Source organism: Lissotriton vulgaris, chromosome 3_1, assembly GCF_964263255.1.
Source record: "Lissotriton vulgaris chromosome 3_1, aLisVul1.2, whole genome shotgun sequence".
NCBI lineage: Eukaryota > Metazoa > Chordata > Amphibia > Caudata > Salamandridae > Lissotriton > Lissotriton vulgaris.
Genome location: NC_141689.1, coordinates 1901722169 through 1901745780, shown reverse-complemented (window position 1 = coordinate 1901745780; position 23612 = coordinate 1901722169). Strand labels below are relative to the sequence as shown.

At 49.3% G+C, this 23612-nt stretch overlaps 1 protein-coding gene and 1 pseudogene across 2 annotated transcripts in view; one reads left to right on the top strand and one right to left on the bottom strand.

Moving 5' to 3' along the window:
• The window catches only part of FSTL5 (follistatin like 5), a 2973258-nt gene that overhangs the window by 1799130 nt on the left and 1150516 nt on the right, over positions 1-23612 (top strand). The window lies entirely within an intron of this gene.
• On the bottom strand, positions 16174-17833 carry LOC147728601 (NF-kappa-B inhibitor beta-like; annotated as a pseudogene).

Sequence of the window (23612 nt, the reverse complement as noted above, 5' to 3'; positions counted from 1 at the left end):
TAGGTATTGTTGTTGCCGGAGCATGAGTGTGTGTGTCGTGGTCGGGGAGGGGTCTGTCATATGAGCGTTATTGGCCGTATCCAGTGCAAGTTCCAGGTCCGTGAGTTCCTTCCGTGAGTCCCGTTTGTGTCCCGTGATCGCCGCAATGGCCGCCCCCCTGAGGACAGTTTTGTACGCCTCCCATAGGATGGAGGGCGACTCTACTGTGCCCGTGTTCTCAGCAAAATACAGTGACGTCGCCAGTTTGAGTTTCTTTCGAATCTTGGGGATTTTCAGGAAATTGGGGTAGATTGGGTATAGTCGGGCATTCCGTTTCCCTCCGGTGGTCAGCGATAGGACGATTGGAGAGTGATCCGAGACCCCCCTGGGTAGTGTGTCCACCCTTTCCACCATATCCAGTCCCAAACCCAGTGTCATGAAGTAGTCTATACGAGATAAGCTGTTGTGTACCGCTGAGTAGTAAGTGTAGTGGGTGGCCTCTGTGTGTAGTTCCCGCCCGAGGTCTACAAGGCCTAGGGCTTCCGCAAAGTCTGACAGTGGTGTAGTACCTCGCGGTCTGGTTCTGGTGGGGAAAGTGTCCTTAAGTGGATCCATGACTGCGTTAAAGTCCCCCCCAACAATCATGTCGCCCTCAGGGAGACCAAGAAGGAATTTGCCTAGTGCTGGTAGGGCCACCGAGTGTAGGGCTGGGGGAATATATACTGAAATCACATTTAGGGCCCTGCCCTCCCACTGGCCGTGGATTGCGGCATAGCGACCCTGGTCGTCTGCCACGTGGCTGGATACCATAAGGGGGGAAGATCTTCTCACCAGTATGCCCGTACCCCTGGAGCCAGTAGTGAAGTCGGCGTGGACTACCATTGTGTACCCACGTCTGTCTAGGGCTTTGCAGGTGGATCCCGTGAGGTGGGTTTCCTGTAGGAGGACCACATCCGGGTTTTGCCGCTTTACGGCCTGAAGGACCAAGCCTCTCTTGATTTTGTCACCCAGGCCCCGGACATTCCATGTCAGTATGCGCAGTGGGGGAATCTTCCCGGCCGTGGAGGGGCCCTCGGCGGGCGTGTGATTAGGTGGCCTGGCCATTAGGCTGATGAAGGAGTCTTGCACACAACGTGTGCTGTGGCATAGCCCATGCATCGACTAGTGTCGTGCTGTGTAGGAGACGTGCTAATGTCAGGGTGATACTGCTGTGTAGGTGGTGAACGATGACTACAAACAAGAGTAAACATGTCAACAAATAAACTTCAAACCCATCCCCCCTCCCTGCTACCCTGCTCCACGGACAAACTCCCGCCCGCTTCCCCAACTGTGCAGAGTGCTTCAGCCCTCCCCTATACACCTTACTTGCTCGTAGGGTTGGTGAGTCCTCTCCGGGCACTGCCTGTGCCCACCCTACTCAGCTACGTCCGAGCCACGGTCTCGCGGCCCACACAGTCTTGAAAAATAAAGCAGTTAAATGTTACACCGGAGTCACTTGTCCAGAGTCCAGTGGATCTCTCTCAAGGTCCGATTCTATTTCTGTTTCGCCTCCCTGGTGTGGTCGGTGGGAGGACTGACTGGGCGGTGTCTGGTCAGCACGGTGTCGCTGCTGGTCTTGCTGTGAGCGGTGTCGTCGCCCCGCTGGTCGCCAGCCCTCCAGCCATTCTTGAGCCACCTCTGGCGTGTCAAAAAACCAGGTCTTCCCCTCGGCCACTATCCGCAGTTTAGCTGGGAACATCATGGAATATGGCAGTTCTCTGTCGCGCAGTGCTTTCTTAACCTCCGTGAAGGACTTGCGTCGCCTGGCCACCTCTGCCGTGTAGTCCGGGAAGAACGCTAAGGTGGCATTTTGAATCCGCACTGGTGGTGAATTCCTCGCCGCCTGCAATATTGCGTCCCTGTCCCTGAAGTTGAAGAGCCGGGATAGCACCGGTCTCGGAGCCGCCCCCGTCTTGGGTGGGCCCCCCGGGACTCTGTGCGCCCTCTCCACCGAAAAGAAGTGCGACAGGCCCTTGGGCTGGAGCTTGTTCTTGATGAGGTCTTCAACATAGAGGTCCATGGCCCCCTTCCCCTCCGTCTCTGGAAGCCCAAGGATACGTACGTTGTTACGGCGTGAACGCCCTTCCTGGTCGTCCAGCTTGTCATGCAGGAGTTTGGTGACTTTTTGCATCTTTTCCATGGCCAATTGGAGCTCTGAGGTGTCTTCTACGAGCGATTTCGTGACCACTTCCACCTGCGACACCCTCTCCGCCATTTTGTGAAAGTCCGCTCGCAGCAGAGATACTTCTGAGGAGATGGCGCCCACTGTGGTTTTAACTTCCGAGAGCGTTTTCATGATGTCCTCTAGTGTAATTTTCGTCGACTTTTCTGCTTCCTGGGCATGGCCTGTGGAGGGTCGCCCTGTAGTTTGCTGTTGCCCTTGGTGTCCATATGCGAATTTATCCAGTTTGGCTTGCGTGGATCCGCTCCTGAGGCCTTTTCCCGCCATGGTGCTGGGGCCTGCGAGTGCCAGAGATATGCCCCAGGTGACCGCTGCCTGTGGGTCGATTGAAGTCTCTGATAGGCGGAATCAGCCAGGTAGCAGTGGGTCTCACTGGATGTTGGTGTGAGAGCCTAGGAGCCGCTGATGCGTATCGTGTTTTTGCCCTCGGTAGCCTCTCTCCGGGATGGAGCGGGCACTGTGTTCCCCCCCTCGCTGTTCTACACTGCACCGTGTCTCGTGCACTGGACCGGCCGTCGCGTGTTGGGGTACTTCTGTTGTGTCGACGCTGCTGGTGGCGGGCCTGGGGGTTTCCCCTGTGGTCCCGCGTATATGTCCGGTGTTGCGTCGTCCCCCCGGGGCACCGTCCACCTGGCTTCTGTTCTGGCTCACCGTGCGGGCCCACTGCTCCCTCGCTCCTATGCGGCGACCGCCCCTGCCCCCTGTAGTGTTGCTGCGCCAGCTATGTTCTCTTTGGGGGGGTCGTTGTAGGGTGTTGTCCCCGTTCCGCGCGGCCCAGGTCAGGGTTGCACTGACCTTCGTACTGTTCAGGTCCTGCTTGGTGTTCGTGGCAGCCCGATTGCCACCGGAGGACTCCGCCAGTAGCTGTAGGCTTGGTCTGATCTTTCCGACATGCACCGGGGTGCGATCACTTTTCCGGCCGGCTCTGCCGCACTTCCGCCGGGGTCCGGATTTCACGCGAGGCCGGTGCTTCACCCCTGGTTGTAGGCCCCAACTCGCCACACGATGCAGCTCAGGCTCCGGTGCTCCGATTGTCTCGAAACTTGGACCGGTGACACCGCTTGTGTCCCGGACTCGAACGCAGCCGCTTCAGGCGCGCTTGGTGGCGGATAGATGTGACGGATGTGTTGAAAGGCTGCAGTGCCCTCGGGAGCTCTCACACTATGCGGCCGCCATGCTTGGCTGCTAGCCACGCCCCCTTCTCCAGACTTATTTTGCCTGACTGAGACCTGGCTGCAGGATGCCGATACGGCCGTTGTCAACTTGGCCTTTCCGCCCGAATATTCGGTATTCACTCTTAACCGAGCTTTTAGAGGCGGAGGGATAGCCCTTGCTGTTAAGTCCTGTTATTCGTGTACCTGGCAGGGTCAAAGAATTTCTGGTTGCGAAAGTGCAATGTTTAAGGTAGCTATTACGCCTAATTTCACCCTGTCGGGGCTACTGATCTATCGGCCCCCAGGGAGTGAAGTGGCTTTTAGAGCGGCGCTACCTGACGCCATTAGTGAACTGGCTGCAGGGTGCTCCAACTTCTCCATCGTTGGGGATTTAAATCTGCACTTTGACAACTTAGCCAACCCCACGGTGTCCAGTTTCATGGCAGATCTTGAGGCGCTCCAGCTGATTCAGCTGGTGTAGCAGCCCACCCATTCAGGGGGCCATACCCTCGATCCGTTTTTCACCAATCTTACGGAAGCCTGCATCTCCAGCTACACACCTCTGGCATGGACTGATCATTACTTGATACAGATCCACTGCCCTACACCGGCTATACAACCTAAGCCAGTGGTGTGTTCTATCCCACGACGGCGTTGGAATAAACTAAAGCTGGACAAGTTTTTCCATCTCCTATCGACCAACTCATTTGACATAACTGGGTCGGCAGATCAGGTCTATGATAGGTTTTGTAACTGGGTAACCAGGGCTTTAGACACCCTCATCCCCATTGTATGCTGTAAAACGGGGACCGGTAAATCCAGCCCTTGGTACGATGACTCGCTGCGGGCACTGAAGGTTTCTTGTAGGCGTGCAGAGTGGGCTTGGCGCAAATCCTATAATAACGTGAAGAAAGTTTTGTACTTGTCCACGGTGAAACTGTATCACCGGGCAGTGTGCAGAACCCGCGCCGCCTTCTATGCCGCACAATTTAGGACTAGCTCTAACCCATCTAAGGCTATTTTCAAGGTGTTGAAAGATCTCACTGCCAAAAAGGTAACTACGATCCACCAGAGCTCTGTTGAGCACTGTGAAAAATTGGCGGATTTCTTTTTGGAAAAGGTCAATGCCATTTATCGGGCTTTTCCGTTGGCCACTCCTTCGGCTAATCCACCTCTTAAGCCGTTAACATCAGAGGGGCTGCATTCCTTTCCTACTTTAACACCTGAAAGCCTCGACAAATTGGCTCATCAAGTGAAGTCGGGGTCCCCAGCGGATCCGCTTTGCCCAGCTGTGTTCAAAGACCTAACGGTACATGACACCTCACCGCTATGTTCTTTGATCAATACGTCGCTCACATCCGGCGTAGTCCCACTGAAGTGGAAACGAGCCATGGTTCGTCCTATCCTTAAGAAACCTAACTTGGATGGTAGCAAGCCCGAGAGTTATCGGCCAATTTCACTCCTACCGTGGCCTGCTAAGGTGACTGAGGCGCATGTCAACGCGGTCCTCTCGGAACATCTACTTCATGCTGACGTCCTCGATGTGACGCAGAATCGGTTCAGGGCTGGTCACAGCACGGAGACGGCTCTGCTGTATATGGTGGAGCATCTTCGCTCCGTGCTCGATGCGGGGCAAACGGCGGCGCTGGTGCTATTAGACCTGAGCGCCGCCTTTGATACCGTATCGCACCTGATCCTTCTGCGTCGCTTAGAGGAGGTTGGTGTCACCGGCATTGCTCTCCAATGGTTCCGGTCCTTTTTAGCCAATCGGACCTTTAGCGTGACCGTCCCGCCTTACCAGTCCAAATAACATCCGCTGGGCCTGGGTGTCCCCCAAGGCTCCTCGCTGAGTCCTACGTTGTTCAATCTATACGTAAGGCCGCTAGCTGAGGTTGTCAGGCAATGGGGTATGACAATGGTGTCATACGCCGATGACACCCAGCTAGCGGTTACGATCAGCGGGGATGCCGATGTCGATGCCCCCAGGTTCCAACAAGGACTGCGGGCGGGCGCCAGCTGGATGACGTCCAACTGTCTCCAGCTGAACGCTAGTAAGACCGAGGTCATGATCTTTGGCAAACAACCGGAACTTTGGGGAGAGAGATGGTGGCCAGGGGATCTGGGTCCTACTCCCATCCCAGTTGCCGTGCTTAAAAACCTCGGGGTCTGGCTGGACCCTTCCCTTACGTTTGCTTGTCATACCAAACGTACGGCGGCTTGTTGTTTTGGCATCCTGCACGGGCTCCGTCCAGTGCTCAAGTTCTTTGATGCCCCCACTAGGCAACTCATGATCCAAGCCACTGTCATCTCTAGGCTGGATTATGCGAGCTCCCTATTGGTAGGCCTGAACCAGGCAGAGATTGGGCGTCTACAACGGATCCAGAATGCCGCAGCAAGATCGGTGGTAGGATTATCTAGATCGTGCCCCACCTCTAGTACTCTGCGTTCATTGCACTGGCTCCCGGTGGCCCAGCGGATCCAGTTTAAGGTCCTCTGTGTCGCCTATAAGATTCTGAATGGGTCCCCAGCTATGATTCTTGCTACACTTCTGGCCCATTACATTCCAGCCCGAGCTTTAAGATCTGCTGATTTAGAACTGGCTGTTGTCCTGCGCTTTAAGCGGAGCAGGGCCAGCGGTCGCTCCTTTCAAGTGCGTGCAGCGGTTCTCTGGAACTCCCTTCCCCCGGCGATCCGTGCCCTTGGGAATCTGCTCTCCTTTCGCCGTGCGGTGAAAACTTTTTTATTCCCTTAGTTTAAATTTGTCTGATTTATTGTTTCGTTGTGTTGTGCAGCTGCCTTGTCGGGCGCCAGGACGCTCCTTGGCTGGAGCATCTGTGCGCCTAATAAAAACGCATAACATAACATAACATTAGAACATTTATTGTCTCATAACTGTTTTTAGTTGTACCAGAAGTTCCCAACAATAAAGTTGATAACCTGCAGAAATCAAGGTATTTTTAGTTTATCTGGTTCCCTAACAGTGGTGGCTGGTGACATTTGAAAGTGGTGAGGCGTAAAATGATTGTCAACCTAAGGGCGATTCGGGGGTTCTCCCCCCGAGAAATATTTTTAAAAAAGAGTGGACAAATATTAAAGAACTGCCACACTAGGTGTTGGAGGCAGCTGTGACATCATGCTAAATCTAAACATGGGATAGATGGTTGAGGTTAAGGTAAAAGAGAGTCAGACATGGAAATGTATGGATAGTGGCCATTGGGAGATGTCTGAATGAGAGTGCATAGTGAAAGAGTAAGAGATGGCTAGAAAAGGAGGAGGATTGAAAAGACAGGGAAGGACTGTTGAGAAGGATGTTGTGCATCATGAGGAGTACGAAAAGAGAGCGAGGAGGTAATAGACTAATAGGGTAGAAGAGGAAAGAGGCAACAGATGGCGAAAGATGGACAAGAGGAGCTTGACTGGAATGTGCAGGAAGAGAGAGAGACGAAAAACAGTATAGAAAGGAAGGCAGGTGGATGAGAATCGAAAGACAGTATAGAGAGATCGGAAAAAAAGGTACACAGAGAGAAGCATAGTGCATGGGTGTAGAGAAATATAAGAAGCACAGAGAAAGTTGATAATAAATGAGGCATAAGGGAGAGGGCAAAGCAAGAGAGAGCTTTGAGGGTAGCAAAATTATAAAATAACAAAGAGAGGGAAGGGAGAGGAACAAAAAGCATACCGCACCATTCATTGGACAGAACACCTTTTATACATTCAATACAGCCCAAGAATCCTCAACTATGCCAAGTGGCTCACAAAAGCACCTCCCTCCATGATATGCCACACACATCCAATAGAACGCATTGAGCAAATGTCCAACACAGAGCAGATTCACCTGTTGCATCATTACGATTTCTCCAGATTTAGGTGTGGGAAATGTTTGATTCTGTAAAGTACCCCTGAAAATAAATTCAGGCATTACAATTTATTTTCAGCATAATGGGGAATAACACGTTTAAATAACGTGTTCCAAAAGTGTATAAGCCGTTGGCTAAGCAGATGCCAGAATCATTCACCCATAGCTCAATTAATAAGGCACAGCCTCCTAACCGAAAACTGGACGAGAGCCCACTGTGTGTAACACATCATCCACCACGTGACGATTTAGACTCTGCTTTATGATAGGAAACCTGAAAACCTGGAAAGTTGTCTGGACGGCCAGAGTGCTATGAGACCATTCGAATGGCAGAATATACGCAATACAAATATCACTAATGTAACACAACACAAGAAATACAAAGAACAAACTTCAAAAAGTGAGAGACAGAGCACAAGTCAAACAGGCAAACGTATGGGGTACAATGAGACAGAGTGAGAGAGGACATAGAAACAAACAGACCACATGCCCAGCAGTAGACACACAAAGGCAAAGAAGCGGAGACATAGCAGAAAATAAAGAGACACTAAAATCTTAATTAAATAAATAGGGGCCTTGCTTTTTTTTGCTTTCTTGGTTCACATAGCTTAGAACCATATAGTTACTTTCACGGCATTGTCACAGCTGTTATTATCACTTAAGTTAATAGTACTAATTATATCCGTATTAGAAATGTAAAAGTTTGAATCCAGGGACATCGTTTTGGGCCTGACTGAAAGTTAAATCAAGATCTCAGCTCAGCCTAATTCATCGAAATATCGTGGGGGAGGAGGGAGGGAAGAAAGGAAATGGGGGAGGGGTATTCTTTTTCTTGTTCATTAAGACTGTAAACGGCGTGCGCACTCCTTGAAACTCGAGGCCATTGGAAAAATTAAGGGGGCAGTGGGCATCGGGTGGGGACTGAGGTTAAGAGGCTGGAGACAATCACATTTGTTAAGAATGCTGAGGTGGTAAAAAACACGTGGAACTTGTAAATTGTCTGCAGGTCATCATGCCAGGAACTCTCAGTAATCCACTACAAACTGACATTTAGGAAAGGTAATGAGGAAAAACGTATTAACTGCAGAAACGGCTACAGCGAAAAACAGAGGAAATTCTCAACTAGCCAAAAGCGTCTCCCAAACCATTGCTAACAAAATGTTGCAGTGCTAAATATGACGCAGATTGTTTCTTCACAGAACATGAGACCGTGCGCTGCTTCAGTCCTCAAACATACATTTACATATAAAAAAACGTAATGTCCGGTTTCCACATGGTCGTAAATCCAGTCGCGGCTCGCGCGGGGGGAGATGTTTTGCACGGGGGTGGGTGGCAGCCTGAGGGGAGTTAAATATATACAAAGGAAAACTTACCTCAGCCGGTCCGCGCCACCTCTGCTGCTGCTCCAAGCCTTGGCGCCTTCACGAACAGGCCGGCCCTGGAGTGGAGTGGCAGTCTCTCCCAGCCAATCCTGGTGCTGCCAGCAGTGCCAGGCATGGCAAAAGGCACGGCTACTTTTCGCCCGCAGCACGCACATTAGGAGCCCAAAGGGCTCCTAATGGGCATGCGCAAACAAGGAAAAACACAAGTGTGCATGAGTGGGCACGGTGCGGAAATTCGCCCTCTGTCCCCACTCATGCACACTTGTGTTGCTGCTGGTGACAATCACGTCAATCAACATGACGCCAGCCTGCCCACCCCCTTCAGTCTCTGAAGGGGGTGGGCGGTCCGACGTCATGCTGACTGACATGATTGTCAGTTCTCCCTCCCTCGGCGTCTTTGAACTTAAGTAAACTGATTCAGTTTACTTAAGTTCAAACGCCAAGGGAGCTGCGGGCGGGGGGGCTACACCCCCATGCCCAAATGGATGCACCGCGGCTGTAGCAATATTTTATCTTAGAACTCCCTCCACCCTCTCTGTTTGGAGGTTGAGTTCGCCCCAGTGGTACCATCCGACTAGGGTGAGGAGAGTTTGCCTATGATGCAGTATGTCAAATAATGTACGTGAGGTTTCCTCTTCCAAAATATTGGTCTTCTTCTTTTCCTGTTAGAACTTCTGAAAAGCTTAAATAGGGTACAGATTATCTACAAATAATTGAGGGATAAACAATTCCCCATCAGAGGTACCACATTCAATTGCATGTTTTTGCTATTGCCCAGGGATGGAGTCCGTTAGCTTAACCTCCCCCATCTCTACCTATGTGATTATACTACGTCATAATTCACCACAGGTAAGGAAATTAGACAGACAGAATGTTATACAAGGGTTGCAGAATCCCACTCAATATGTAGATATGACATATTCCGGATATTCCAGGGTCTCTCTTGTAACACTACCCAACTTTACAAATATACACTCTTTAATGGTGCAACACCAACATCTCCAGTAGGCACATTCTGTAGAACTATCTACACAACACTAAATCTGGTTTATCTTAGCAGGCTCTTCTTTCTCTATCTTTATTTTAGGAGCATTTCCATGAAGTGTAGGAAGCTGGCTCTGTATTTACTATACCAAAGTAAGGTATAGTGTGCACAGAGTACATGGAGTTCCCAGAGGTAGAGCAGAGGCTAAATTAAGTAAGTATAACCAGCTCTGTTTGTGGTAGTGTGGGCAAGCAACTAGGCTTATCCAGAGGGTGTATTAAGCATCCATTGTATTCACTCACTCCAGAACTGATTAAAAACCCTCAAAGACAGAATCCAGACCAATTGGTTAAGTATAAAAAAGGTGTACTTGTATTTTTTTTTTTTAGAACCAAACAGGACTTGGTACAGGTAGGTTAAATGTCCTTTCAACTGTAAGCCTTAACACAAAAAAGAAATTGGGAATGGACTTCCAGTTGTTCCAGGTCGGCATTAAAACACACCGCAATTACGCTTAGAGTACGTTTTGATTACTTTCAGATTACATTGACTACTTGAGGTGTTATGCCTAGATACCAAACCGAGGAATCTCATAATACAAGGTAAGTAAGACTTTTTAGACTTTGCAGTTTAGTTATGTTTTGTCCATACAAACATCAGGACATTTTAGGCCTAAAATCTCATTACTTGGGTTCCTATCAGAGAAAAATGGTTATCGGTTTCACAGGTCGGCGCTCAAGTTGCACCACCAGCAGCACTGGGGCGGCCGGGTGCAGAGTGTTGGGTCCAGTGTTAGCCAATGGGGCTAAGGGGGCCTTTGATTAATGGCTGCCTGCAAGCAGGCCATTCAGATATGGGAGGAAAGCTCCTTGGGTTAAGGTCAGCTCTACAGAGACCACCAATCAGCACAGAAGCTACACCAACAGCGTCACAGAGGCAGCCGGGTGCAGTGTGCCAAGAGGACGTCAGGGACTCTGTGCTTTTAAATAGAGACCTTTGGGTCTGCAAAGTTGCTTCAGGCTTGGGCAGGGAAACTTCCTGAAGGCAACCACAGACTGGAGAGGTAAGAGGGTTCTTAGGAGATGCCTGTGCACCATTGTTTGGGCCACCCAAGGCCATGTGGTGTCAGTTGCAGGGGTGTCTTTTGACTTCGGGCCTTCTTATCAGCTCAGATTCTGGTCGGGGAGACCCTTCAGGTTGAGGCTGCATGCGTCTTCATGAAGCTTGAGAGAGGTAGGGATCCCCAGATCCCAGGTCAGGATCGCTAGGGAGATCTTCTTGTGGTAGGCCACTTGAACTTGGGCCGTGGTCGTCGGGTGCAGAGTGGTGCAGAATCATGGAGTCGTTGGGATCCGGATTATGTTGGTGAGTCTTTGCTTGAGCAAATCCGGTGCTCACAGGAGACCGTGTCTGTAAGATGTTTGCAGGAAAGTTCCTTCAGGCTCTGGAGGGCTGCTGGACATGCAGGGTTCTTTGCTGTACGCAGGTAGGAGATGGGACAAGCCGGAAGGGCAGGGGTCAAAGCAGTAGAGTTGTGCTCTTCTTCCTGGGTCTGCACAGCTCTTTGGTTATTTTTCTTTGTTCCATGACTTTAAGGAGCTAAGGTTCAGGGTCACCCCTAAACACTAAATGTAGGGGCATTAAAAGGGGTTTGTTGGTCAGGACCTATGGGTTCGTTCCTTGGTACACCACCTAGTATGCCACTCTCCAGTGTGGAGGGGGGTATGAGCCTCTTTCTGATTACTTTGTTCCCCTCATCTTCCAGATGGAAGGGATTGAGATGAGTGCTTCACCTTGCCTCCTTCACCAGAGAGGTGGCATTGGCAAAGGTGGGCATACCTCTCCTCCTAGCTTGGCTTTCCTACCAACTATTCCACTCAAAAAGGGGGGCAGAACCAGTGGGAGACAGTTGCTGGGGGCAGCAAAAGACCGGGACAGCTGAAAAAGACGTCATGCCTTCGTACCTTCCCCTTCGTGGACCCAGCCCATTCTGGGAGAGGAGGCATGACACCTGTGCTCAGGATGGGCTTTGTTTCTGGACCCGAGGAGCAGAGGCTCTCTACTCAGGAGTCCATAAACCAGTCTGGTAGTGGCAAATGGCAGGGAGCCATTCAGGAACCACAACAGTGCTGGTCGTTTTTCAGGGTGCATCTTCTAAGATGCTTTCGGAGTGAATTGTGCATTAAACCCAACACTGGCATCATTGTGGGTTTAATGTGTTGAGAGGTTTGCTACTAAATTTCTCAGATTATAGAAAGCTATTATGGAGCTGTGGAGTTCATAATGACCAACTCCCAGACCATATACTCTTTATGGCTTTACTTCACATAATGTCTAAAAATGGACTTAGACACAGTAGGGATACAGGGCTCATGCCACTGTACCCTCACATGAGGGCCTGTGCACCTTGCTAGAGAGCTGGCTTACCTAGGGCTCAGGCAGTGGGTTGTAGGCATGGCACAGAGGGATGTGTGCCATGTCGACTTTTCACATTACTGTTCTCTGTACCAAAACACGCAAACTGCAATGGCAGTGTGTGGGTGTTAAGGTACAGGACTTCTAAAAGTGGCACAATAGGTGCAGAAGCCCTTCGATGTCTTTCATGGTCACAGTGTCCATGGTACACTTTACAAGGGGCTTCTCTGTAGCCAGACATGTGCCAATTGTGGGTACAGAAGTACAGTTTTGGGAAAGAACACAGGCCCTGGGAATTCGATTTGCAGGGACCCACAGCACACAAAGTAAAAAAAATGATCATGTGTAAGGCAAAAAGTGGGATGTAACTATTGGACTTGGCCCTTTTTGCAGGGTCATCCCTGAACTTTTTGCTTCCTCCTATATTTCTTCTGACCTGTTGTTGGGTGTTTTATGACTCTGTGAACTTTACCACTGCTGATCAGTGCTAAAGTGCATTTGCTCTCCCATTGTAAATTGATGTATGGATTAGTGATTCCATGATTGTCTGCTTTGGTTTACCTGCCAGACGCTAGTACCGTGCACCAGGAGTGCCCAGGGATGGTAATCAAATGTTGCTAGTGGGCTTGCAGCACTGGTTGTGCCACCCACAGAAGCAGCCTGTAACAGTGTGTCTAAGGCCTGCCATTGAAGAGTCTGTGTGCAGTTTGATACTGCCATGCTGACTAGGCAAGTGCACCCACTTGCCAGTCCCTAAACCTTCCCTTTTCTTCATATCAGACGCCCCTATGGTAGGCACAAGGGCAGGGTGCATTGTAAGCATAAGGTAGGACATTCCGGGTGTGTGTGGCATGTCCTATTAGTGAATTACAGCCTTTTTCGTTTTTCATTATTGCAAGGTTAATTGTTCTCCATAGGCCAGAATGGGTAGTTAGATTATTACATCTTATAATCCTAACTGACTCAGGGAACATGGTAAAAATTTGAGTTTAGTATGCCTGAACTCAGAATGATAAAATACATATTTTAGGAAAGTTGGTTTTAACATTCTGTGTTTGAAAGTACCACTTTTAGAAAGTAGATATTTTCTTCTCTAACTATCCAAGCCTGCCTCTGCTAGGTTGTGTATTCTTTGTCTGGAGTTTAAGTGACAGGGCTGGGGGATTCCAGGAGACAGGGTGATTCAGCACAGGGCTGAATAGAGAGATCTGCATGTAGATGGGTGGGAGGAGTTGCACCTAGGACCTGAGTAGGGCTGTGCCTGCCTTCCACAATGCCGGCTCCACCCCCTGTGTTGCGTCTGATGTCTCTGCCCTGCAATGTGAAAGGAGAGAGAGAGTCATGTCAAAAGAGTGCTCCAGGACTGTGCCTTCCCTCTACAATGTTGGGTCCACCTCCTGTGGGGCGTCTGATGGTTCTGCCCTGCACTGTTAAAGGAAAGATGAAGTCATGTAAACAGAGTGCTCCAGACCTGGTTTGTGCTAGGCAAATGCCCCTCTGCCTCATAGGACAAAGGATTTTGGGGTATAGTTATTGGGGCCATGATCCCAAGAATTTAGATCACTAATGGACAAAAAGAAGACACCTTTGCTGAGGAGAGGAACCTGAAGAAACTGGAGAGAGACTATCCCTAAGCTGAAGTGCTGCTTAGGGGATTAGCCTGCAGTGGTTGCCTGACTGCCAAAGAAAGGAGAAAGGAACTTTGTGTGCTTTATTTCAACTTGTCAAGGATCTCCAAGGGTTTGAGGGAAGAGCTTTCCTGCTGAAGACTCAGTTACAACAGACTTCAACCCCCAGCTCCTCAGAGTTCTTTGGGAGGGCCTGCTTCAGTTTTGGGTGTTCTGAGGGTCTGCGTGTTGCAAGGAGCTGGAAGCGCGATCAAGTGGGAGAAGCATGTTGCAAGGAGCAGCCGATGCCGTCACATCGTGGGTGTCGCCGCTGTTGTTGACGCATTGCACCTATCTCAAGAAACGTCCCGCAACACTGAAGAAGCTTGTCGCTGTCGCAGCCCCTGCCGTCACATCGTGGATGTCGTTGCTGTAGCTGATTCATTGCACCTCATCAAGAGAAGCGTCTCGCAACGAGGAGGAAGCATGTTGCCATCGCATCCGCTGCCGTCGCAGCTCTGAGTAAGGGTGATGCCGCTATAGCTGTCACATTGCACCGCATCACAAGAAGCCCCTCCAATCCATGGAGAAGCGTGCGGCCTTCAGAGCTGTTGTCGTCGCATCACTGAACAAGGGTGTCACCGCTGCCATTGTTGCTTCGAGCAGAAGCGTCTCAGATCATCGGAGAAGTGTATCGCCACCAAAGCCGCTGTTGTCGCATCACTGAACAAGGGTGTTGCTGCTGCAGCTGACGCATCGAGTCGAGACTTCTCACAACATCGAAGAAGCGTGCCGCATCAGGAAGAACTTGATGCCTTTATTTCTTAGCACCGGATCTTTGCCTCATTTTCATTTTTGCAACACTTTCGGTGCCCTGTGTGTCGCATCTTAAGGTACATTGACTCAAAGTCTCGCATTTTAAGAACTAAAGAGGACTAAGCTAAAACTACCAATTTAACTACAGTATTGTGGATTTTTGTCGTTTGTGACCTTGTGTTAAATCTATATAAAGAATACATATTTTTAATATACAACTTGTGTGGTGTCCAGCTGTAATGTTGTCACTTGATTCCTGTATGTGTTCACAAATGCTTTACACACTGCCTCTGAGATAAGCCTGTCTGCACGTGCCAAGCTACCAAGGGGGTGAGCAAGGGTTATTTTAAGAGTGTACCCCCTTACCCTGACTAGAGGCAAGGGTCCCTACTTGTCACAAGTACCTACCTGTGCCAATTAGAAACCCTCAAATCTAAGAGTAACTATGCAAAAAGGTGCACTTTCCTGCATGAATTCCATGAGAACCTTCTTTCAGCCGGTTACCTTGTGGAACACTGGCAGTTGCTGTTATTCTGGGAACTTGTAATGTTGGTGCCAGGATAATATTTTCAAGTATCCAGGCTCACATCCTTTGTCAATATCACAACATGCTTTTGTACTGCCGAATTCAGACTGAGGAACATGGATCACTTGCCAATTATTCAGTAGCCTGAAGACTTCAGGACCCAGTATCTCTGCCATCAAAGTGCTCACACAATTGTTGGATCAATAAACAAGCAAGTGCCTTTAGCTTCTACATCCATCTTCCTAATATCTGTTTGCCACCGTTGGCCTTAAGTAGAGTAGAACTGCCCTTCAAAGATGAACTATGTAATCCTCTAATCTACTTCAGAGCAAACTGCTTCATCACTCGAGTCTATGGAGAAAGTTTGTTATGCGAGCAGCCTGCAGCAGGCACAGATATTACTTAGCATTTTCATATATAGAGTGGTGTGGCTCACTGGTTAGAGGCCGCAGACCCGGAAGCAGAGGACGGCCCGGGACCAGGGTTCAATTCCCGACGCGGCAGGGTCGTGGACCAGGGTCAGCGGACTCGATAATTCTCGCCTCGGTGCCTACTCTAACCCGGGATCACACTCTGCAACTCTGGGCATTAGCTTGCCTCATATCCACAACGGCCCCCCACATACGCCGGGGATGCCTGGTTTCAGATACCCAGTAGGGACCATCCCACAGGGAAAGCCAGGACGGGTTCCCCAGCGGTCTACAGCGCGGAGATACCCCATGTGGGGTGATTCAGGCGCTTTACAAGACATCATTACATTACATTACATTACATATAGAATGTCTGTAGACAGATAGCTCTTAATAACACCACCTGCACATGTATGAGCGGCACTTTGATCAATAGGGTACTGTTCTTATTAAGTGTTCTTCTCTGTAGAATGGGAATGGAAATATTCCAAGAGTATATGGGAATTTGAGATGAATTTGCAAATGAGTCTGTAAGGAATTGCTGCCAGTCAGCTGCTTCCATGAAGAAAAATACCTTGGACTGAGGCCGTTTGTAAACAACATTCAAATGACATGGGATGCTTACTTTGACAACCACAAATTTCAGTCAACAATTGCTGAATCCTTGTTGCTGCAAAGGATTTCTTCTCTAATTCCATACCTGCTTGTGGATCTGAGTGGCACATTCAATCTGACAGTGTGTATGGAGAGAGGGTGACCAGCACAGCTTAGCGAACTCATACCTTCATCACTCCTGCTCCTGGATGACATTTGATGCTCAAGTCAGTTCTTACGCTGCGGACTGTTGATAATGATGTTGTCATAGGTTGCATCCTGCTCCTCCACATCACTACTCACATCCAAACTCCTATCAGAGTCCCACTTTTAATCTCTGGACCCAAAATGCCTCAGCAGCTGAAGAATGCTCCGGTTCTTCAGGTACTTGCCATAATACAATGGATTTTAGCCAACATACACCTGCCCAAGCATATAACAGACATTTCATCATTTCAGGGCTCTGAAATTACAAGGCCTAAAAGAGGGAACACCTACCACAGTTCAGTTCCTGTTAGCCCAGTTCAGCTCCTGATTTCAGAAGTAGTTTTACCATTGCCTTATCTTTGCGGACATCTACAATGTGCCACGCAAAGAAAATGTCATAGATGGTGCAGTCCAACAGTTTCTGAATTTTATTAAGATTGCCACCCATGGGCAACAAGAACACTTTAGCACAGTCTTGTCTACCTTCTTTGCAACCAAGTGCATAGGTGCACGGCCTGCCTTTTCTGGAATACACACCTGGCCCCAGACTGAATCTGCCTGATGTTGAATCCAGGCAGTCCAGTGATGGCAGCAACATGAAAAGCGGTCTGTTCCAATCATTTTGCAGGTTAGATAATTTTGGTCTCTGCAAGTACTGCTGAACAGCACCCAGGAAGGCTTCATGCTCATGTGTAACATACAGGTGAAAGCCTGTGTTTCTCTCCTCTTAGAGATATCCACAGACTCCACTAGCCCAGGGCTTAGGTTTGCGTGTTACTCTAAGTGGATGTCCTGTACTAATTACTCAGTTTCCTGATCCATATCCTGAATTTCCCAAGCTACAGCCTCATCCTGGAATGACTTGCCGAAGCCAGTGTCAAAGCATTAAAGCTCATCTTCTTTTAACACCTTGTGGGTCGCTTCATCAATCCAAGGGTTTAGGTTTATTTTCCAATGGGCTCCCCACCCTTTTCCAAAAGATCAGAAGATGTCGGACACAGAAAATCTTTTTTCCAGTCATAGGAGACCAAGTAGCACCCAAGGGGAAGCTGGGACTGGGGAAGACTCAACAGCTGCCGCACCAACACGACACCCAGGCCCCTGTTGTAATAGTCTCAGTCAAGGTGTTAACACGGCCCAATACGGCACCGAGCAGCTCTGCTGTTTCGTTACCTGTGCTGTATTGAGCTGTACTCTGTCATTATGAGGTGAACACAATATTTCTATTATTACTGATATACTGTAACGTTTTGAATTTTTTACACTTTTCCTCTTATTCCTCAGGTTATAATTTTGGTTATTTATATTCTTTATCTGTAGCTTTTCTGCTCTGTGGTTTGATTCACTCTGGAGTTGTGGAGTCGTTCATTCACCCATCTTTTTCTCTGATATAAATGACTTCATGTATTGTGAAGGGGTTTAATAAGCCCATCAAAAGGTACGGAGTTTTAACCCATCTCTCACGTCTTGAAGTTCATGTCGCTTTACTCCACAATACTAATCTTAGACAAGAAAAAATAGAATGGAGTGGAAATGCTACTTTATAAATTATTACATATTAATATTTTGTCTCAGGAGAACGTTTCTAAAGGCAGATGGTAATTTCTGGAATTAATGACTATTGTTGTCCTCTATATATTGAATGCTTACTGTCCTATTCAGTTTGATGTCACTTACCCATATATTAATACAAATTGAATTAATATCCTGGTCACAGGACAGGAATGTACTCAGGCTTTTCATTTTTTTGTTGATAAGCAAAATCCTTCTAAAAATGTTATTCATAGGCACATGGCCTTTAAAAGAAGGTAAACCCAAAGGTCTCTTTCTGATTGTTGGGATGTAAGTAACTTAGGGCCAGAAGTACTTAGCTTTTTTGCGATTCTCTATTCTGTAATCACAAACAGCTATGTACAAATGTGTGTTTGACACATTAAGCGATTCCCAGTGGGTCACAATTAGTCCTACCACATTAATAATCATAAGGTAGGTCTTGGTCTGCGACCCATTGGAAATCACAGAAATTACAGGGATGGTGGCCTGCTGGAGTAAGCAGACCACTGTGTCTGTGAGTGCTTTTAAATAAAGCAATCTGTTTTCTTTTTTTTAAAATGCAGCCTGATTTCCTTAAAGGAAAACAAGATGTGTTTCTAAATTAAAAATGAAAAGTTTTCTTTTCATTTTTTAAGAGTAGGCAGTGGCCCGTGGGACCACTGTCAACTCTTAAAAAAGTTTTTACAAACATTCACAAACAAAGGGGTCCTTTTGGGACCCCTTCTAGTTTGAGAATGGGGTACCTACCACGTGAAGTAGGCAGTAAAATGAGAATGTTTGATACAGCATTTCGGTCAAAAAACATTTACATATACCATTGCAGTTTGCTATTAGGAAGGGACACCTTTGGGGGGCGTGGCTTGGACGGCAATGTGGACGGTGGTCTGAGTCCACTCGCTCCGCACCCCTGAGGCAAACTAAGGCCATTACTACCCACCATACCAGTTTGTGTAAACCCAGGAAAACAGATCTAAGCAGGGGAAGAGCGAGACCACAAAGAAACAGAAGATCTACAAGATGGGGCCGAAGCTTCACGAAGATATCGCTCTCCGTAGCTCCGAGACCCCAGCAACGGCGCAGACCCCAAAATGACGCCTAGCGCGTAAACGGAGGAGAAGCCAAGGCAACTGAAGAGAACAATCGAAGCAAGGGAGACACACTTCAACACCCCCAATGAGATGCACAGGTACGGCAATCAGCGAGAACGGGAGAAGGCAGCGGGGGTGTGAGCGAAGGCAGAGGCTTCGTGAAGCGGAGCTGTGGGTCGACCTGCAGACCGGCAAGCAGATGCGGGCACTAGCAGAAGGAGCGAGCGAAAGGATAATGACGAATAGCGAATAGCGGTACCACTCACCAAGCACCCGTTTGACAGCGGAGATCGGTACCGAAGCGGCACCGAATCGAAACCGAAACCACAGCCACTCGCAGGGGCCGCCATTACCGGAAGCGCAGCGGCCAGTAAACAACTAAAGCCGGAAGTGAGGCACGCCCAGCTGAGCGCTTAGACCGCAGAGAGACCCCGGGCGCAGCGATCACTGTAAAGATCACTGCAGAGGAGCTGTGCGAAGGCGGGAAGCACCGCGGTGAAGGACGAGTGTCGGCAGCAACCCCCAACACCTACCAGACACCCGCGTGATGACGGAGGGCGGCTGATTCAAAGAAGTGCCCCTCGCGGAGGTACCCAGGACCGGAAGCGCAGTCATTGCAGCTGCACACAGAGGGGACACCTGGGAGCGGAGGCCGTCAGAGCCGAATCTGCTGCTACCAAGCACCGGATGCACTACAAAGGTGAGGTGGCCACAGGGGAAGAGCGAGTGCGAAGCAGAGGCGGGACAGCAAACACAGGTGCAAAGGGGCACAGAGGCCGCAAGAGTATCCGCCGCCGCCGTCAGCAAGTGCGCCGTAAGGTGGAGAGGCGCACCCGAACACATGAGTGCACAGGCTGGTGGAGCAGAAGCAAGAGGCCAGCGGCCAGTATTCAGAACCCGCCAACTAAAGGAGGGGAAGTGGCGTCAAGGGGGAAAGTGCATAGCCAACATCAAGTAATGGCGCAGCATATGGCTCACTCCTGAGACCCCAAGCCCTGGTAATCAGGTACGGCAAAGGGCAAGTGAGAGGGGGCCCATCAGCAGCAAAAGAGCTCGCCCAGCACAACACCAACCGCACAACGACCCAAAGTCGCAAGGCGGTCGGCACCAGGCCGCGGCCGCGAACAAGACAAAGCACACGCTGGCAGAACTCAAGGCCAAGACCAGAACGAGGCACATTAGAGAACCAAGCAGATATAGAGCGCAAGGACTCTACGCCTCTACACCAAAAGCAACCCCTGCGGGCACGCCAGCAGTGACTCAAAAAGGAGGTCGACTAGGGAACTTTCTGTCACGGAGAGGCCAAAAGAAGCCCAAAATAGACTCCATGGGATCCCCCATGAAAACAAAAGGCGAAACAGTCACCCTGGAGACCATCCTAAAGAGAATTAACGAGGGGAACGAGGTGGCGAAGGAAACAAAGCTTAAGGTGGAGAACATGCAACTTGAACTGGCTGCGATAAGAGCAGACCTCCACAGAACCAACTTAAGAATGGAAGCTGCAGAAGGAAGAATCAGTTCAGTGGAGGACGCTACCAAAGACAACACCAAACCAATAACAGAATGCCGGAAGGCCACAAAGGCCATACAGAGGCAGCTAGCTGAACAAGACGAAAGGGCCAGAAGAGGCAATATAAGGATCCTGGGCGTGCCAGAGGGAACAGAAGACAAAGCGGGCTCGTGTGCAGCCATGCTCGAGGAGATGATCCCCAAACTCACAGGCATTCGCTTTGGAAGACAGTTCGAGGTGCAGAAGGCATACAGGGTGCCGGCAGGGAAGCCAACGACAGGCAAAAGCCCAAGACCGATCATATGTAACCCACTGAGAGCGTGCCAGACCGATGCCATTTTTGCCTTCGCGAGGAAGAATCAAAACCTAACATGGTCAGGCTCCAAGATCGTGCTAACTCAAGACTATTCACGGCCAACGGTCGAGATCAGGAAGGGGTTTCTGGCCCTCAGGGAGACACTGCGGAAAAGAGGCGCTAGCTTCAGCTTTGTGAGTCCGGCCCGGTTCAAAGTCATTGACAAGTGGAAAACAATGGTGTTTGAGAACCCGGGAGACCTAAGACGATACCTGCAGGGCCCACCAGCCGAGGACATGGAAGAAACAAAAAACCCCGGGGGAGCGAAAAGGAGTGCCTCTCCGGACCTGTCGGGACAATCTGAGTAGGTCCCCCCACACGCAACACGCAACAGGACAACATATCTACCTCAATGACCAAGCACATTTTGAAAGGGAAGCAACACAACCAGTTGAAAGGACCAGCATCTCAGGCCAGGTAAAATGAACCGCGAACAGGACAAGAAAGGCAAGCTGATGAAGCGAGGTACGAGGAAGCAGATGGCGGTTACCAAGCTTGCAGACACGCGGTACCATATCTCAGGACTGGGAAGGACTACGACAGGGAAGTCTAACACCGGAACAATGGGCCATGTGGGATCTACCAGGACAGATTACACACGCTGCCAAAATTCAAAGGCCCGTCCAAACAATGAACACAAACTTTACCTCAGGGACGATGCGGCGCATAGGAACTTTGTTGTTGCACACTCACTCAGCATGTAAGGGGGGGAGGAGGGAGGGACGGAAGGGGGGGACGGGGAGGGCCAGGGGGGGTGGGGGGGCGGGGAGCACATGCATGGGGCTACTTTTCTTCACTATCTTCTACACTACTCTTTCCTTTCTTCTACTTCTACTTCTACATCCACATCGAGGAGCTGCAAGGGGAAGCTTAAGCACAAGCACCGACAGGTGACACATGCACCAAGAAAAGGGGGACACAGCAAAAACTACGGGGCAAGGCCACACAGACCGCAAAGCTTGAAACCAAACAAATGATGCACAACACCCAGACAAACATCCTAGTGGACGTTAAGATATTATCACTGAACGTCAAAGGTCTTAACAGTCCGGTGAAAAGGAGAAAAGTGCTTGATTACCTCAGGAAGCTTAAGGGCGACATTTTTGTTCTACAAGGGACAAGACTAGAAGCCGAGGACATAAAGCGCCTCAGAGCAAGCTGGATAGGCGATGTTGTAGGGTCGCCAGCACAGAACAAGAAAAATGGGGTGGTGACAATAGTCAGTAAGAAGTCAAACCTTACAGTAGTGGACACACAGGCAGACACCCAGGGAAGAACTCTCGTGACCAGCCTATGGAGAGCGGGAGAGACAATACACGTGGCCAACATATATGGCCCAAACACTGACGACAAACCCTTCTGTGAAGGAATAGGAGCGCAACTACACACCCTACCACTAGACGACCTCGTCGTGGTTGCTGGAGATATGAACCAGGTCCTAGACCCAGCAATCGACAAACACCCCCACAGACCGAGCTCAACCACACACAGAGGCAACATCCTAAGGAACTTATGCTCCAAGCTCAGCCTGAAGGACCCGTGGCGTCTAAGCAACCCAGACGCTCGAGAATACACCTTTTACTCCAACCCCCACAACTCCTACAGCCAAATTGATTACATTCTCATGTCAGAAACACACACCCACCTCATAGACCACACTGAAATTGGCCCTAGGACTATTTCTGACCACTCGCACATAAGCCTAACCCTATCAGGGAAACACAATGAAAAACCAAACCGAAGATGGCGCTTCGACGATAGTCTGTTCAACAACACCTCTGCGAAAGCGGAGATTGAGGCGTCTATAAAAGAATACATAACAAGAAACGACACTCCAGAGACAGACAGAGGAATGCTATGGGACGCTCTGAAAGCCACCATAAGAGGGACCGTCATGACAATTAAGGGCAGGATGAACAAAGAAAGGAATAAAAAAATTGCAGACCTAGAAAAAGAAATTAAAAGCCTAGAGAACGGCCACATAGCTAACATAGAGGATAAGAACACCCTCTCATGCCTAACTAAGCGGAAATACTAACTTAACAGAATCCTGAGCGAGAGAGCAGGGACCTGGGTCAACAAATACAAATCAGTCAACCTGTGTACTGCAAACAAAGCAGGGAAAAACCTAGCATCCTACCTGAAAGGGAGACAGAAACAGCACACGATTGGGGCCATTAAAGACAGACACAACAAGTCACAGACTGCAAACAAGGACATTCTGGAAGTCTTTAGAGACTTCTACGAAAGACTATACACAAGAGACGACACACTAAAAGTTGATGGAGGGAAAGAACTACTAAGGGGCATATCTACTCCAACCCTATCAGAAAAGGAACGAGATATACTCAACCTAGTCATAACAGAGGATGAAATAGGGAGAGCCACGGCCAGCCTGAAAGAAAACAAGGCACCGGGGCCAGACGGCTTTATGGCTGGCTTCTACAAGCAGTACCTACACATTCTCAAACCGACCATGCAAGAAGTATTCACGAGATGTGTCCAGAAAACATAATAGTCATACCAAAGGAGGGCAAGGACACTAACGAGGCAAAGAATTTTAGGCCAATCTCTCTCATTAACGTAGACTGTAAAATATACGCAAAAATACTGGCTACCAGACTGAATGCTTACCTACCGAAGCTTATACACAACTCCCAAGTAGGCTACCTCAAAAACCGGATGTCCCACGACAACACAAGATTATTATGCCACATAATAAACCACTCCTTCAAAAGCAGCAACGTAGCTGTTATGATTGCCCTAGACGCGGAGGAAGCCTTTGATAGGGTGTCATGGCCATACTTGGATCAGTGCCTGGGGAAATTTGGGCTGGGAGCCAACTTTAGGAAGATGGTAATGGCACTCTACAATGACCCCAAAGCACGGGTGGTTGTAAACGGAGGCACATCAGAAATACTTAACATAGGGAGGGGAACCAGACAAGGGTGCC